The sequence below is a fragment of the Anomaloglossus baeobatrachus genome, chromosome 10 (assembly GCF_048569485.1).
Source record: "Anomaloglossus baeobatrachus isolate aAnoBae1 chromosome 10, aAnoBae1.hap1, whole genome shotgun sequence".
Lineage (NCBI taxonomy): Eukaryota > Metazoa > Chordata > Amphibia > Anura > Aromobatidae > Anomaloglossus > Anomaloglossus baeobatrachus.
In genome coordinates, this window is record NC_134362.1 from 190,658,919 (window position 1) to 190,674,970 (window position 16,052).

Consider the following 16,052-nt stretch of genomic DNA (forward strand, 5'->3'; position numbering starts at 1 on the left):
ACCAGAACTAACAATGCAGACGAGCTGAAGGTGGCTATCAAAGCAACCTGGGCTTCCATAACACCTCAGCAGTGCCACAGGCTGATCACCTCCATGCCACGCCGCATTGATGCAGTAATTCATGGAAAAGGAGCCGACCAAGTATTGAGGCATTTACTGTACAGACTTTTCAGCAGGTGCCAACATTTCTGAGTGTAAAACCATTTTTTTCAGTTTGTCTTATACAATATTCTAATTTTCTGAGATAATGGCTTTTGGGTTTTCATTGGCTGTAAGCCATAATCATCAACATTAACAGAAATAAACACTGGAAATAGATCCCTCTGTGTATAATGACTCTATATAATATATCAGAATAGATCACTCTGTGTGTAATGATTCTATATAATATATCAGAATAGATCACTCTGTGTGTAATGACTCTATATAATATATAGGAATAGATCCCTCTGTGTGTAATGACTCTATATAATATATAGGAATAGATCCCTCTGTGTGTAATGACTCTATATAATAGAAATAGATCCCTCTGTGTGTAATGACTCTATATAATATATAGGAATAGATCCCTCTGTGTGTAATGACTTTATATAATATATAGAAATAGATCCCTCTGTGTGTAATGACTCTATATAATATATAGGAATAGATCCCTCTGTGTGTAATGACTTTATATAATATATAGGAATAGATCCCTCTGTGTGTAATGACTATATATAATATATAGGAATAGATCCCTCTGTGTGTAATGACTATATAATATATAGAAATAGATCCCTCTGTGTGTAATGACTCGATATAATAAACATGTGAAATAGATCCCCCTGTGTGTAATGACTCTATATAATATATAGAAATAGATTCCTCTGTGTGTAGTGACTCTATATAAATAAACATGTGAAATAGATCCCTCTGTGTGTAATGACTCTATATAATGTATAATAAACTTGTAAAATAGATCCCTTTGTGTGTAATGACTCAATATAATATATAGGAATAGATCCCTCTGTGTGTAATGACTCTATATAATATATAGGAATAGATCCCTCTGTGTGTAATGACTCTATATAATATATAGGCATAGATCCCTCTGTGTGTAATGACTCTATATAATATATAGGAATAGATCCCTCTGTGTGTAATGACTCTATATAGTATATAGGCATAGATCTCTCTGTGTGTAATGACTCTATATAATATATAGGAATAGATCCCTCTGTGTGTAATGACTCTATATAATATATAGGAATAGATCCCTCTGTGTGTAATGACTCTATATAATATATAGGAATAGATCCTTCTGTGTGTAATGACTCTATATAATATATAGGAATAGATCCCTCTGTGTGTAATGACTATATATAATATATAGGAATAGATCCTTCTGTGTGTAATGACTCTATATAATATATGAGTTTTCCTTTTTGTATTGAATTACTGAAATAAATTAACTTTTTGATAATATTCTAATTTATTGAGGTGCACTTGTACATACAGGTATCATTATACATCTCAGCCTGTAGGCACCCGCTAGAAGTGCTAGATACTGCTAGTCTGAATGCGCAGTTAAGCTCATTTACTGGTTGCCCTCCATGACTTTGGTCCTAAGTACTTTAAAGCATCTCCAACAAAGACCACCAGGCTAAACAGAGGACAGGCAAAAGGAGCTTTCCTGGGAAAAAGACACAACGTGCCCTGTACTGAGACCCCGCAGGTCGTGACCTTTAATGAGGCCTGGTCACTTGGGTTACACCACCACTGAGGATTACAGCTAGCCAAAAGGATGAAGGTCACTGGATAATGAAGTGGCCAGCATTGGCTTTCTGCCACTCACACTCTTAGTACTGGCTAATAGAAGCGTGGGAAAAATGTGGGCATTCAATAAACCCAGCTGATCATCGTGCCATTACCATATTTTGCGGTGCAGCGTAATTCAGTGTCACCTATAACAAAAAAAACCCTGCATGTATCTACTATTGTCACAGCGCCAATGTCATCAGCAAACGTATAAAGAAAAACAACTGAGCATATACTGAATGCATATGATACATTATATCACCAAATTCTAAGTTGTGTCATTAAGAAACCAGCTTTATTAATCCTGTTTTAATATTTAGGACAGTCTAAAAAAATACGACAATTTTACCATATTGGCCCATTCTGGATGATAAATTGCTTGCATTGTCCATTTAAACAATTATCGTTCTTATACAGTGAAGAGCAAAAGGGTAACAATGTCCTGAACTGTTGACTTTCAGTCTCCATATCTCCCTATCCACTACAGCTTTGAGTGTGAGACAACCTTCATTTCATAGACAATCATCTTGGCTATCTGATACATAAATTTGACTTCAACTATTTAGCATATGATTAGTTATGCAGATTATTGTCATTTCACTGCATTGTTACTGTTTTGCTCCTGGTGGTGGAAAAATCTTTTGCTTCCTGTATACTACAAATTACAACCTGTTGTCAAATTGCCTAATAGCTTAGTGAGTTATTAAGTTTATTCCCAAGCGAAATGTCACTGGTTTATAGCAGAATGTTAATTCAGTAGAATGTGCAGTAGAATGTCATTTCAGGAGAACTTGCAGCAGAATGTCATTTCAGGAAAACCTGCTGCAGAATGTCATTTCAGGAGAACTTGTAGCAGAATGTAATTTCAGGAGCTCTTGCAGTAGAATGTCATTTCAGGAAACTTGCAGTAGAATGTCATTTCAGGAAAACTTGCAGCAGAATGTTTTTTTTTCAGGAGAGCTTGCAGCAAGATGTTATTTCAGGAAAACTTGCAGCAGCAGGATGTTATATCAGGATAACTTGCAGCAGAATGTAATTTCAGGAGAACTTGCAGCAGAATGTCATTTCAGGAAATCTTGCAGTAGAATGTCATTACAGGAGAACTTGCAGCAGAATCTTATTTCATGAGAACTTGCAGCAGAATGTTATTTCAGGAGACCTTGCAGAAAAATGTCACTTTAGGATAACTTGCAGCAGAATGTTTTATTCAGGAGAGCTTGCAGCAAGATGTTATTTCAGGAGAACTTGCAGTAGAATATAATTTCAGGAGAACTTGCAGCAGAATGTTATTTCAGGACAACTTATTTCAGGACAACTTGCAGCAGACTGTTATTTCACGAGAACTTGCAGTAGAATGTTATTTCAGGAAAACTTGCAGCAGAATGCTATTTCAGGAGAACTTGCAGCAGAATGTTATTTCAGGAGACCTTGCAGAAAAATGTCACTTCAGGATAACTTGCAGCAGAATGTTTTATTCAGGAGAGCTTGCAGCAAGATGTTATTTCAGGAGAACTTGCAGTAGAATATAATTTCAGGAGAACTTGCAGCAGAATGTTATTTCAGGACAACTTATTTCAGGACAACTTGCAGCAGACTGTTATTTCACGAGAACTTGCAGTAGAATGTTATTTTAGGAAAACTTGCAGCAGAATGTTATTTCAGGAGAACTTGCAGCAAAATGTTATTTTAAAAGAACTTGCAGCACAATGTCATTTCAGGAGAACTTGCAGCAGAATGTTATTTCAGGAGCACTTGCAGCAAAATGTTATTTTAAAAGAACTTTCAGCACAATGTCATTTCAGGAGAACTTGCAGCAGAATATCTGTCTGCCTCTAGCCCCCCCCCCCCCCTTTCCCTCTCTGTGCAGTTCTAAAAGCACCAACTGTCATCTCCTATCTCATTAATGGTAAAAATCTGTCTTCACTGAACACAGATTTTACACATGATCTGAGATTGAAAGATCTGTCCAGGAGGAGAAAGAAGCAGATTTCTCTGATAGGATATATTACAAAGTTGCTAATTTTCGGGTGTACTATTGATTTATGAAATAAAAATTAAAACAATGGTTACTTAGACACTTTTGTCTAACTTTAAAACCACCTATTGGTTGACTTACCTTGTGGCATATTTCACACACATCAAATTGTAAATCATGCCTCCTTTTTTCAAACACCCCTTTCCTACAAGTATTATGGTGCGGGTTTCCAAATATTTTTCGAGTTTGGGGTGTGACGAAAATGTAGTCAAATGGTTGCCCGTCATTATTTTACTCCTTTTTCCGTTCATATCTGTAGAGCATTTTTCACCGAATCTTTCCAGACATCTAGATGGTCACAATTGCAATACCTAAAAAAGTATTTGTTAGGGCCAGGTGGACGGGCAGACCCAGGAGGTGGATCCACTGGGCTGAACACCTCACCGAGGGCAAGGTGTCCGGTAGCCGGAGCACTAGCAGGACAGTCCGTTCAGAGGAGTGGAGTGAAGGAGTCCCTGGGACCACGGGGTCTCTGATGGTAGTCCGGGTGACGGAGCTCAGGTTCAGAGGCCGAGGTGACGTCAGGCAGAGTCCGGAACCAATGGAGCGAGAAGGCGGGTCACCACAGGGATCAGAGATGGTAGGAACTGACGGGATGGCAGGCCGTCACCGTTCGGGGTTCGGGTATCGTCAGGACCGGTTGGCGAGGCAGGAGCGGCTCTACGAGAGAGATAGGTGAGTATATCACAAGACACAAGGAGACCTGACTCCTAGCTTAGAAAACACGAAGAACAGGCCCCGCCTACTTGGAAAGGATCCCCCTATATACCCAGTACCTGATCCTTCAATATCCTGTTGGAGGACACTGGCCCTTTAAGAGAGGGTCAATGCGCATGCACGAGGCCCGGGTGCCAGAAGCCAGGGCAGGGAGCGGTGAACAGGAGGCAGGAGAGCCGGGCTGGAGCAGAGCTGCCGACGGGCGCCGGGAGCGGGGACCGGGCCGCCTGGGGACCGCAGGTGATGGGGCCTGGGGGCTGTGGAGCGGGGGACGCCTGGCAGAGGAGCCGGGGAGCGAGGCAGGGAAGCCAGGGAGCGTGGCAGGGGAGCCAGGGAGCGTGGCAGGGGAGCCGGGGAGCGAGGCAGGAGAGCCGGGGAGCGTGGCAGGGGACCCGGGGAGCGTGACAGTATTCATACCGCGTGTATTTTATTGGGCTTTTTTGTAACCTACCAACATCGAGTAGGAAGTATTTGTGAAGTATAAAGGAAATTATATATGGTTTTCTAAATATTTTAAAAATCGGAAAATTGTGAGGTGCATTTGTATTCAGCCCCCCTCAGTCAATACTTTGAAGACCACTTTTTGCTGCAGTTACTGCTCGCACTCTTTTGGGGGCTGTCTCTCCAGCATTGCACATCTAGAGGTGACATTTTTGCTCTTTCTTCTTTGCACACTCTCTCTATGACTCAGTAATATTGGATGGAGACATCTGTGAATAGCAATTTTTAAGTTTTGTCGCAAATTATCAATGACATTTAGGACTAGGCTGTCACTCGGCTGTTCACACACAGGAATATGCTTTGATCTAAACCCTCCATTGTAGCTCTGGCAGCCTGTTTAGCGTCGTTGTCCTGCTGGAAGGTGAACCTATGCCACAGTCTGAAGTCTTTTCCAACCTCTAACAGGTTTTCCTCCAGGATTGCCCTGTATTTCGCTCTATCTATTTTCCCACCATCTCTGACCAGCTTCCCTGCCCCTGCTGAAGAAAAGCCTCCTCACACCAGGACGCTTCCTCCACCACGTGTGACGGTGGGTATGGTGTTTTCAAGGTGATTTGCGTTGTTAGGTTTCTGCCTCATATAACCTTCTGTAGTTAGCTCAAAAAGTTCTACTTGGGTTTCAACTGACCAGAGACCCTTCTTCCACATGCTCGCTGTGTTCCCTATATGGCTTTTTGCTTTTAAAAATATCTTTCCTCTTGCCACTATGAAAGCCATATTTGTAGAGTATGCAACTAATAGTCGTCCTGTGTACAGATTCTCCCCCTGAGCTGTGATCTCTGCGGCTCTTCCAGTGATCAGGGGCCTCTCGGCTGCTTCTCTAACTAGTGCTCTTCATCTTGAGATATCAGTTTTGTTGGAAAGCCATGTCTTGTAGGTTTGCAGTTGTGCCATACTCATTTTTTGGATGACGGATTGAACAGTTCTCCTTGAGATGTTCCAAGCTTGAGATATTATTTTTATAACCTAACCCTGCTTTCCTCTTTTCCACAACTTCATCCCTGACCACTCCGGTGTGTTCCTTGGTTTTCATGATGCTGTTTGATTCCTAATGTTCTCACACAAACCTCTGAGGCCTTCACAGAACAGCTGTAGTTTTGCTGAGAAGAAATCACTCCCAGGTGACTCAATTTACTAATTTTGTGACTTCTGGAGAAAACTGGTCACTCAGGATTTTATTTAGGGATCTCAGACTACAGGGGGCTGAATACAAATGCACCTCACAATGTTCAGATTCATATTTTTAAAATATTTGAAAAACCATGTATCATTTCCTTTACACTTCACAAATACTTGCTACTTTGTGTTGATATATCACAAATAATCCCCCAAAAATACAAGTGGGTGTCATGTGAAAAATTATGGAAACGTTATGAATAGTAGGCACTGTGGGCGTTGCATTCCGGGAACGGTCACGGGGTATGAGTACTTATGCAAGTCACGGCAGGTAATTGATTTCCGAAAGTGTTCACGGGGTATGAATACTTTTGCAAGGCACTGCGGGTATTTGCATTCCAGAAACATTTATGGGGTATAAATAATTTTGCCAGGCACTGTAGTTATTTGCATTCTGGAAACGTTCACGGGGTATAAATACTTTTGTATGGCACCGCAGGTATTTGCATTCCAGAAACGGTCACAGGGTATGAATACTTTTCCAGGGACTGTGGGTATTTGCATTCCGGAAACGTTCGCAGGATATGAATACTTTTGCAAGTCACCCTGGGTATTTGCATTCTGGAAACGTTCATGGGGTATGAATACTTTTGCCAGGTTCAGTAGGTATTTGCTTTCTGTAAACATTCACAGGGTATGAATACTTTTCCAGGGACTGTGGGTATTTGCATTCCGGAAACGTTCCCGGGGTATGAATACTTTTGCAAGGCACTGTAGGTAGTTGCCTTATGGAAACGTTCCCGGGGTATGAATACTTTTGCAAGGCACTGCGGGTATTTGCATTCCAGAAACATTTATGGGGTATAAATAATTTTGCCAGACACTGTAGTTATTTGCATTCTGGAAACGTTGACGGGGTCTAAATACTTTTGTAAGGCACCGCAGGTATTTGCATTCCAGAAACGGTCACAGGGTATGAATACTTTTCCAGGGACTGTGGGTATTTGCATTCCGGAAACGTTCGCCGGATATGAATACTTTTGCAAGTCACCCTGGGTATTTGCATTCTGGAAACGTTCATGGGGTATGAATACTTTTGCCAGGTTCTGTAGGTATTTGCTTTCTGTAAACATTCACAGGGTATGAATACTTTTCCAGGGACTGTGGGTATTTGCATTCCGGAAACGTTCCCGGGGTATGAATACTTTTGCAAGGCACTGTAGGTAGTTGCCTTATGGAAACGTCCCCGGGGTATGAATACTTTTGCAAGGCACCGTAGGTATTTGTATTGAAATTACTATGTTACAGAATTGCACAAACTATTTGCATTTCTTAGATTTTTAGGTTGTTGCTTTGTAATCTTCCAAGAAGGATAAATGAACTAAGTTTTCAAGTCTTGAAATATCTTTCCCCAATTTTTTTTTAATTTATTGTTTGTATGACAGATGGACTGTTAATATGTGGAAACCACATGAACACACAGAAAAAATATATTCAACCCGACCAGTTGACTTTTTGTCCCAAACATGTTCCCGCCGTTAAACTAACTCGTCAGGCTCACTCATTTTCCCTGTATTTAGTCTAATGTCTGTAGAACCCTCCATATGTATACGGAAAACCTTTTCATCAGTATTCCTTATTTGCCCGCAGATTAGATGTCCCAGTCCTCCCTGCATTGTCTGTATAACTATAGATGCAGCTTAAGAACCTATGAACCATTTTTAATGATATCTTCCGTTCCTCATGGAAATACCGGAATTATCTACCATATACCTGATGTGTCAGAAGCTCTCACTCACAAGCACCCAGACCAAAGGGAAAAATGTAATTACGCTAGAATATTTTAATTTGTTTCCAGGCTAGATCTTGTAAGCTGTGATGAAGAAAATCTTCCATTATGTGGATTCATTTAATTTCCCCACAGTTGAGGGTGAGATGACAGATGGAGGGATTGGATTGGAATGTCTCTTCTGCTGTATCTGCTTCCTTGTCACTTAATTTTGTATATAAAATAGGATTTTTTTTTCTTTTTTAAGATATTAAACATCTGCTATTGCATATCTATCCCCGGAATACGTATTTTAAGGATATTGCATAGTGCAAGAGGATTACATTCCCAGAATGTAGGTGAAAAGTGGGATCCAAAATTTAAAAGAGGGGAATATTCATCACTTATAATTTTAGAGACTTATGTTTCTGCCTTACAATGGTCAGTATGGGTACAATACCAACCACAGGCGACCACGGGAGGTAGTGAGCTCTCCATCAAGAGGATTACATTCCCAGAATGTAGGTGAAAAGTGGGATCCAAAACTTAAAAGACGGGAATATTCATCACTTATAATTTTAGAGACTTATGTTTCTGCCTTACAATGGTCAGTATGGGTACAATACCAACCACAGGCGACCACGGGAGTTAGTGAACTCTCCATCAAGAGGATTACATTCCCAGAATATAGGTGAAAAGTGGGATTCAAAACTTAAAAGAGTGTAATATTCATCACTTATAATTTTAAAGACTTATGTTTCTGCCTTACGATGGTCAGTATGGGTACAATACTAACCACAGGCGACCACAGGAGGTAGTGAGCTCTCCATCAAGAGGATTACATTCCCAGAATGTAGGTGAAAAGTGGGATCCAAAACTTAAAAGACGGGAATATTCATCACTTATAATTTTAGAGACTTATGTTTCTGCCTTACAATGGTCAGTATGAGTACAATACCAACCACAGGCGACCACGGGAGGTAGTGAGCTCTCCATCAAGAGGATTACATTCCCAGAATATAGGTGAAAAGTGGGATTCAAAACTTAAAAGAGTGTAATATTCATCACTTATAATTTTAAAGACTTATGTTTCTGCCTTACGATGGTCAGTATGGGTACAATACCAACCACAGGCGACCACGGGAGGTAGTGAGCTCTCCATCAAGAGGATTACATTACCAGAATGTAGGTGAAAAGTGGGATCCAAAACTTAAAAGAGGGGAATATTCACTTATAATTTTGGAGACTTATGTTTCTGCCTTATGATGGTCAGTATGTGTACGATACTGACCACAGGCGACCACGGGAGGTAGTGAGCTCTCCATCAAGAGGATTACATTCAAAGAATGTAGGTGAAAAGTGGGATCCAAAATTTAAAAGAGGGGAATATTCATCACTTATAATTTTAGAGACTTATGTTTCTGCCTTACGATGGTCAGTATGGGTACAATACTGACCACAAGCGACCCCGGGAGGTAGTGAGCTCTCCATCAAGAGGATTACATTCCCAGAATGTAGGTGAAAAGTGGGATTCAAAACTTAAAAGAGTGTAATATTCATCACTTATAATTTTAAAGACTTATGTTTCTGCCTTACGATGGTCAGTATGGGTTCAATACTGACCACAAGTGACCACGGGAGGTAGTGAGCTCTCCATCAAGAGGATTACATTTCCAGAATGTAGGTGAAGAGTGGGATCCAAAATTTAAAAGAGGGGAATATTCATCACTTATAATTTTAGAGACTTATGTTTCTGCCTTACAATGGTCAGTATGGGTACAATACCAACCACAGGCGACCACGGGAGGTAGTGAGCTCTCCATCAAGAGGATTACATTCCCAGAATGTAGGTGAAAAGTGGGATCCAAAACTTAAAAGACGGGAATATTCATCACTTATAATTTTAGAGACTTATGTTTCTGCCTTACAATGGTCAGTATGGGTACAATACCAACCACAGGCGACCACGGGAGTTAGTGAACTCTCCATCAAGAGGATTACATTCCCAGAATATAGGTGAAAAGTGGGATTCAAAACTTAAAAGAGTGTAATATTCATCACTTATAATTTTAAAGACTTATGTTTCTGCCTTACGATGGTCAGTATGGGTACAATACTAACCACAGGCGACCACAGGAGGTAGTGAGCTCTCCATCAAGAGGATTACATTCCCAGAATGTAGGTGAAAAGTGGGATCCAAAACTTAAAAGACGGGAATATTCATCACTTATAATTTTAGAGACTTATGTTTCTGCCTTACAATGGTCAGTATGAGTACAATACCAACCACAGGCGACCACGGGAGGTAGTGAGCTCTCCATCAAGAGGATTACATTCCCAGAATATAGGTGAAAAGTGGGATTCAAAACTTAAAAGAGTGTAATATTCATCACTTATAATTTTAAAGACTTATGTTTCTGCCTTACGATGGTCAGTATGGGTACAATACCAACCACAGGCGACCACGGGAGGTAGTGAGCTCTCCATCAAGAGGATTACATTACCAGAATGTAGGTGAAAAGTGGGATCCAAAACTTAAAAGAGGGGAATATTCACTTATAATTTTGGAGACTTATGTTTCTGCCTTATGATGGTCAGTATGTGTACGATACTGACCACAGGCGACCACGGGAGGTAGTGAGCTCTCCATCAAGAGGATTACATTCAAAGAATGTAGGTGAAAAGTGGGATCCAAAATTTAAAAGAGGGGAATATTCATCACTTATAATTTTAGAGACTTATGTTTCTGCCTTACGATGGTCAGTATGGGTACAATACTGACCACAAGCGACCCCGGGAGGTAGTGAGCTCTCCATCAAGAGGATTACATTCCCAGAATGTAGGTGAAAAGTGGGATTCAAAACTTAAAAGAGTGTAATATTCATCACTTATAATTTTAAAGACTTATGTTTCTGCCTTACGATGGTCAGTATGGGTTCAATACTGACCACAACTGACCACGGGAGGTAGTGAGCTCTCCATCAAGAGGATTACATTTCCAGAATGTAGGTGAAGAGTGGGATCCAAAACTTAAAAGAGGGGAATATTCATCACTTATAATTTTAGAGACTTATGTTTCTGCCTACGATGGTCAGTATGGGTACAATACTGACCACAGACTACCACGGGAGGTAGTGAGCTCTCCATAAATCGATATATTCAAACAAAATCTGGATAAACATATAGCTAGGATGATTTTGGAAAACCTGCACTCGCAGGGGGTTGAACCCGATGGCCCTTAAGGTCCCTTCCAACTCTACCATTCTATGATACTATGAATAGTCGCAGCTGAACTCTAGTATGAGCCAAGCTAAATGCTCTGGTGTCTAGGATGGTGGAGCTTGCATTGGTGTCCAAGCACCAGCTACTACCGTAAATCCACCAATTATTTTTCTACCACTGCCTCAACTAAAAAATTAAGTTCTGAATGTAAGAAAAAAAAATCTATTTTGTTTCTACAGCTTTTTTTTGGAAACCTATGTGATTCCTTGGTAGCAAACTTGTATAATCTGATCCTGCTGTTATTTGTTCTTTATTCAAGACCCTACTTCTTAGTAATTTATTCAGTGAACATGAACAGAAAGTTAGGAACGACTAGAAGAAAAAGTTACTGCAATTTAAACTTATATAGAATGGGATTGTAGTCTTTTGTCATGGAGATGCATAAATCCGCATAGAGCTGTGGACCCAAAGCAGACATGGGGTGTGATGGGATGACGGGGGACCAGGGCTCATAAATTGGCCCTAGCTGTCCCTGATCCCATAGATATGTCTAATGGTGATGATGTCTGGGCCGCCTTCCTTGCCCTGCTCCTGTACAGCCCTTATCTAATACCTCCTCTCCCTCACCGCAGGACATGGACAGGACAGAAGGGGTAGAACCCATAGATAAGGACAAACGGGAAACCAAAACTCAATCACACAGCACACTCACAACAGACAACAAGTGATAGAAAGGAAACAACGAGACAAAGAGAGAACTCCACAACAACTCCACGCAAAAATCAATGCAGGACTGGGCTACAAAAGCACACGGACCGGTGCAGCTAAAGCTATAGTCGGCATGGGAAGACTGGCTCCTCCATCTTAAAAAGGCGGGGAGTTACTCTGATAGGTCTCCCACAACCTTTTATCCAAGAGGTAACCAACAAGTTAGCAGAAATTAACTCCTCCAAGCCCGATCACTAATGAGAACAGAGCTAGTCAACACCTGAGCCTGTCTATGTAAAGCTAAAGCAACAAAGCAGGCATAGTGAGGAGATGCCGACATGACACTCAGCAAGTTTAGAGCCAAGTCCACCCTATTTCACAGTTACAACTTTTTTTATTTTAGATGCATTGCTATAGTAAGGGGTTGTGCACACTGAGTCTTTTCGCTGAGATTTTGGAGCGGAAACCAGGTTTTTGAGAAGTTGTGAGGTTTTGAGGACTTTCAGAGTGTTTTCTAAGTTTCTGCTCCTTAGCTAAAAGATTCATTGTGCACATGCCCTACAGTGGACAAGGCCTATAAAGCTACTGATAAAATTTGGAATGTAGTCTAAAAAAACTCCTCAAATAATGGGTGAATGTATATGCAGCGCCCCACAGGGCAGGTGGTTAACCAACTCATTGCCGAACCGTTGCAGGTCGTGTCAGGTGATGTCACGAGTGGCCTTGCCCGGTTCCGTTGCCCCGAAGTGTGCAATAAATGAAGGGAAAGCGGGGTGGTTGGGGAGAGTTTGTCGTGACGCCACTGTGGTATGCAGCTAGGGAGTAGCCGCCGCTGCAGAATTCCTCCCCGGGGCAGGTGTTATTGCAGTCGGGATGGTGTCGCTCCCCACAGGCGGAGCAGGCCGCGGGTGGATGACGGGGTTGGCATTCCCTTTGAAGCGCCGGAGAGCGAGGCGATCAGAGTCTGAGTCAGCAACTGCGGTTCCAGGTTCTTATTACTTACTGATTTAAAGCTGCACCCAGGTGCTGGTCTCTGCCGTCATGGGCTCCGGTCAATCCCAAGCAAGTAAAGGAACCACCACCGGTGTTTGAAGAGAGAAAGAGAGCGAGTGTCCTCTTCCTAGGATGTCTCCCTCAGCAGTTAGGAACCCGGGTTGAGCTCCCGCTCCAAGCCCCGGGCCTAGTAACGTCCAAGAGTTCCAGAGGTGTCTTGTCAGAACTATGGTCCCGACACGTCTGTCTGATGTGAGTGTGTTGCGTCTACTTCTACCCCCAAGTGGACCCCGCCCACCAGGTGGCTGGCTTCAGTGACCGGGAAAGTCCCATGCTTCGTGATGGCCACCCCCCCATCTACCCTGAGCCAATCCCCCTTGTGAGAAGGCTCCTAAGCTGTATGTAAGGTATGAATCTGGACCACCGGTGATTAACCCCCCCCCTTCTTACCTGGGATGGATACCGCACCTTAACTTAGGTGCAGTACCCTGTGGCGACCAGAGCCTCAGGGGCACCACATATAGAGCTCCATATACATGGTAATTGTCATAGATTTTTTTGGGGGGGGTTCTGAGTTTTTTAGCATGTTAGCTGTTTGAAGGTGGGTACTGCATATATTTCATATTTCATTTCTAATTACAGACCTGTATTTTATCCCAGAGTATTAGTGAACCCACATGATTAAACAGGTCTCCACAATCCATTCATGGCTGTTTGCACATCACAGAGCAGTTAAGCTGCATTCAGCGTGTGCCTGATTGAGAGGGGTGACTGCAGTCATCATCGCACGTTATAAAAGCACCTGCAAACTATAATTTTTATTTTTTTTTTCACTTGTACATATTGCAGTATATAATTCCAGCGTAGCTTCTGCATTGAATCGCAATCTATCTATTAGGATGTTTACTCATCAAACGTTTCCATGTCCACTTGTGTCCTATGGATGGGTGCCAGGGGCGGACATAACATTGGGGCAACCTGAGGGGCACAAAAAGTAAAGGGGTCTATTCCTACCTCCAAAGTAGGTATAATTGTGCATTATCATGAGTTATTGGACTCCAAATGGCCCATATACAGTTCTTGCACAGGGGCCCTCTTCTGTCTGTATGTCACGGGTAACAGACAATCATTTGGTTTCTGGCCATAGAAGGTCACAGCGTTTGGCTGCACATAATGCTCTCTGACTTTCTTTTGTTCCTTCTGTCAGTATTTATTGGTATAGGTCGCTTTCCTGTTTGGACCCAACAGGAGCTCGCCTTCCACCCAGTTGCTAATCATCAGCATTATCTTGGTGCTTAAATCCCCCTTCCTTCCTTGGACTGATGCTGCTGATATTTTCAGTTCAGTCAAAGCTTGGTTGCAAGCAGGTGGCTTGCACTCCTCTGCAGTATTTTTGCTGAACTCTTGCCATTGTCATCTGTAGATAAGTAGTTCACGCATTTTCCCTGTGTGTCCTCCTTGTGTCGTCTACAGTGTTTATTGGGGTTGACAAAGAACTCATCCCATCTATTTCCTATTTAGAGCCCAGAACGAGTCGGAAACCTAGGGTCAGGTATCCGGCTCGGCGCATAGGTGCGGAACCTATCTAGGGTGGTCAGGCACCAGCCGTAAGTTTGATCAGGGGGTCACCATCTTCCCTTTCCCTAGACACAGGGTTTCCCTTCCCTTTCACCGTTCGCTTGGTACTCCCCCGTAGCTAGCGTGACACTGAGTCTACCAGTGGTGGGAGCGCTGTGATATCTGAACTCTCTGCTTCCTTCTTGCAGTATTTTAGATTGCCATTTTAATACGTCAGATAATTGTCCAGAATCCACCTAATCATTGTCTTCTTGTTTCCTCAGGGCAGACGATGTAATGGTCAAGAAACATCCGTATCTGGTGGAATTGATCACACGGTATCTAGGATTACACAGGTTAGCAAATATGATGTATGGCATTATTTATGTGTATATCTATGGGGGGGCTACTGTACCTCCATAGGACTCCGATTTTGCACAGCACTTTATGGTGGTGCACTATGGAGCCCATTCAGACAAGCCAAAAATGTACTCAAGATTCTACGACCCATCATTCATGATAAGGGGGTAAAGCAGGGGCGGACATACCCCTGGTGCAACCAGAGGAGTCTACACCCACCTCCAAAGCAGGTGGGATTGTGCGTGTGTGATGAGCTATTGGACTGCAAAGGGCCTAAATAGGTCAAGTAAATGGGCTGACCATATGGTCAAAACCACTCCTTTGCGAAAGAAAATACCACATACAACTGTATGACTCTGAGATAAAATTCTTACAATCCAAGGCTGTTTCTTGGGTTTATGGTGAGTTTGTGGGTTTTTGTGAGCCAGTAAAGGCAAATGTTAATGCTCCATCATACAGTGGCATGACCTCAACCACCATTAGGATGGAAGTTCGAGCCAGACCCTATCACTGCCCTTATTTGTGCCCAACTGACCCAAATCTCGTTATTTTATGATCAGCTATCAAGCCTTTGCCAGAAAAGTTAAGGATGTTGTAGCAGCAAAGTCAATCAGCGCCATATTACGGGGTTTTTTTTGGACAGATTTTGTTAAGCAGATATGGATGTGATGTTCACATATTCTTGGCTAGGTATCTGTACATGTTAAAGGGTTTGTAAATGCATCGGATGATGTCCAGTTAACAGATACCAGCCGGGACGCGGGACGATCAGCAGGTGTTGTGCACATGTCCTATTTATGTCTACAGATACCAGCCAGGACGTTTGCATTATTGGCAGGTATCGTGTATGTGTCTTATGTCAATGATTAGGCATGATACCTGCACTCATCCTGGCAGGTAACTCTACATGTGGCATCATTATCATTGCTCATCTGTGACGCCGGGAGCAAGAGGATGCCCGGCAAGCAATGCAACATAAAGCGATAATCAGAGAAAGAATACAATGGAAGGCCCTGGCGCTAAGGACAAAGGGGCAGCTCCTTGCACTCCCTAACGTTTCTGCATGGGTCCTTCCCCTGATGCACCGTCGCATTCGTAGGACCTCGTTAATCCTGAACTCACCCTGACTAGTGTGAAGATCAGCGAGATACTAGTCTCGTCACTGCAGTAGGACAACACAAGGAAGGTAAAAGAAACAGGTGGGGAAAGACACAACAAATAACACTCCACAGCTTCTCCAACAGGAGACATTTAAGCTGCAGCAGAAACGAACCCCTA

General features: G+C 42.4%; 1 protein-coding gene across 1 annotated transcript in view; it reads left to right on the plus strand.

The window, feature by feature from the left end:
* Positions 1-14,689: 14,689 nt before the first annotated feature.
* ZFHX3 (zinc finger homeobox 3) overlaps positions 14,690-16,052 on the plus strand; it is a 174,779-nt gene continuing 173,416 nt past the window's right edge. The window contains exon 1 of the mRNA XM_075326029.1: positions 14,690-14,770. The gene's annotated coding sequence lies outside the window, so the exon portion shown is untranslated. The remainder of the gene's footprint in view (positions 14,771-16,052) is intronic.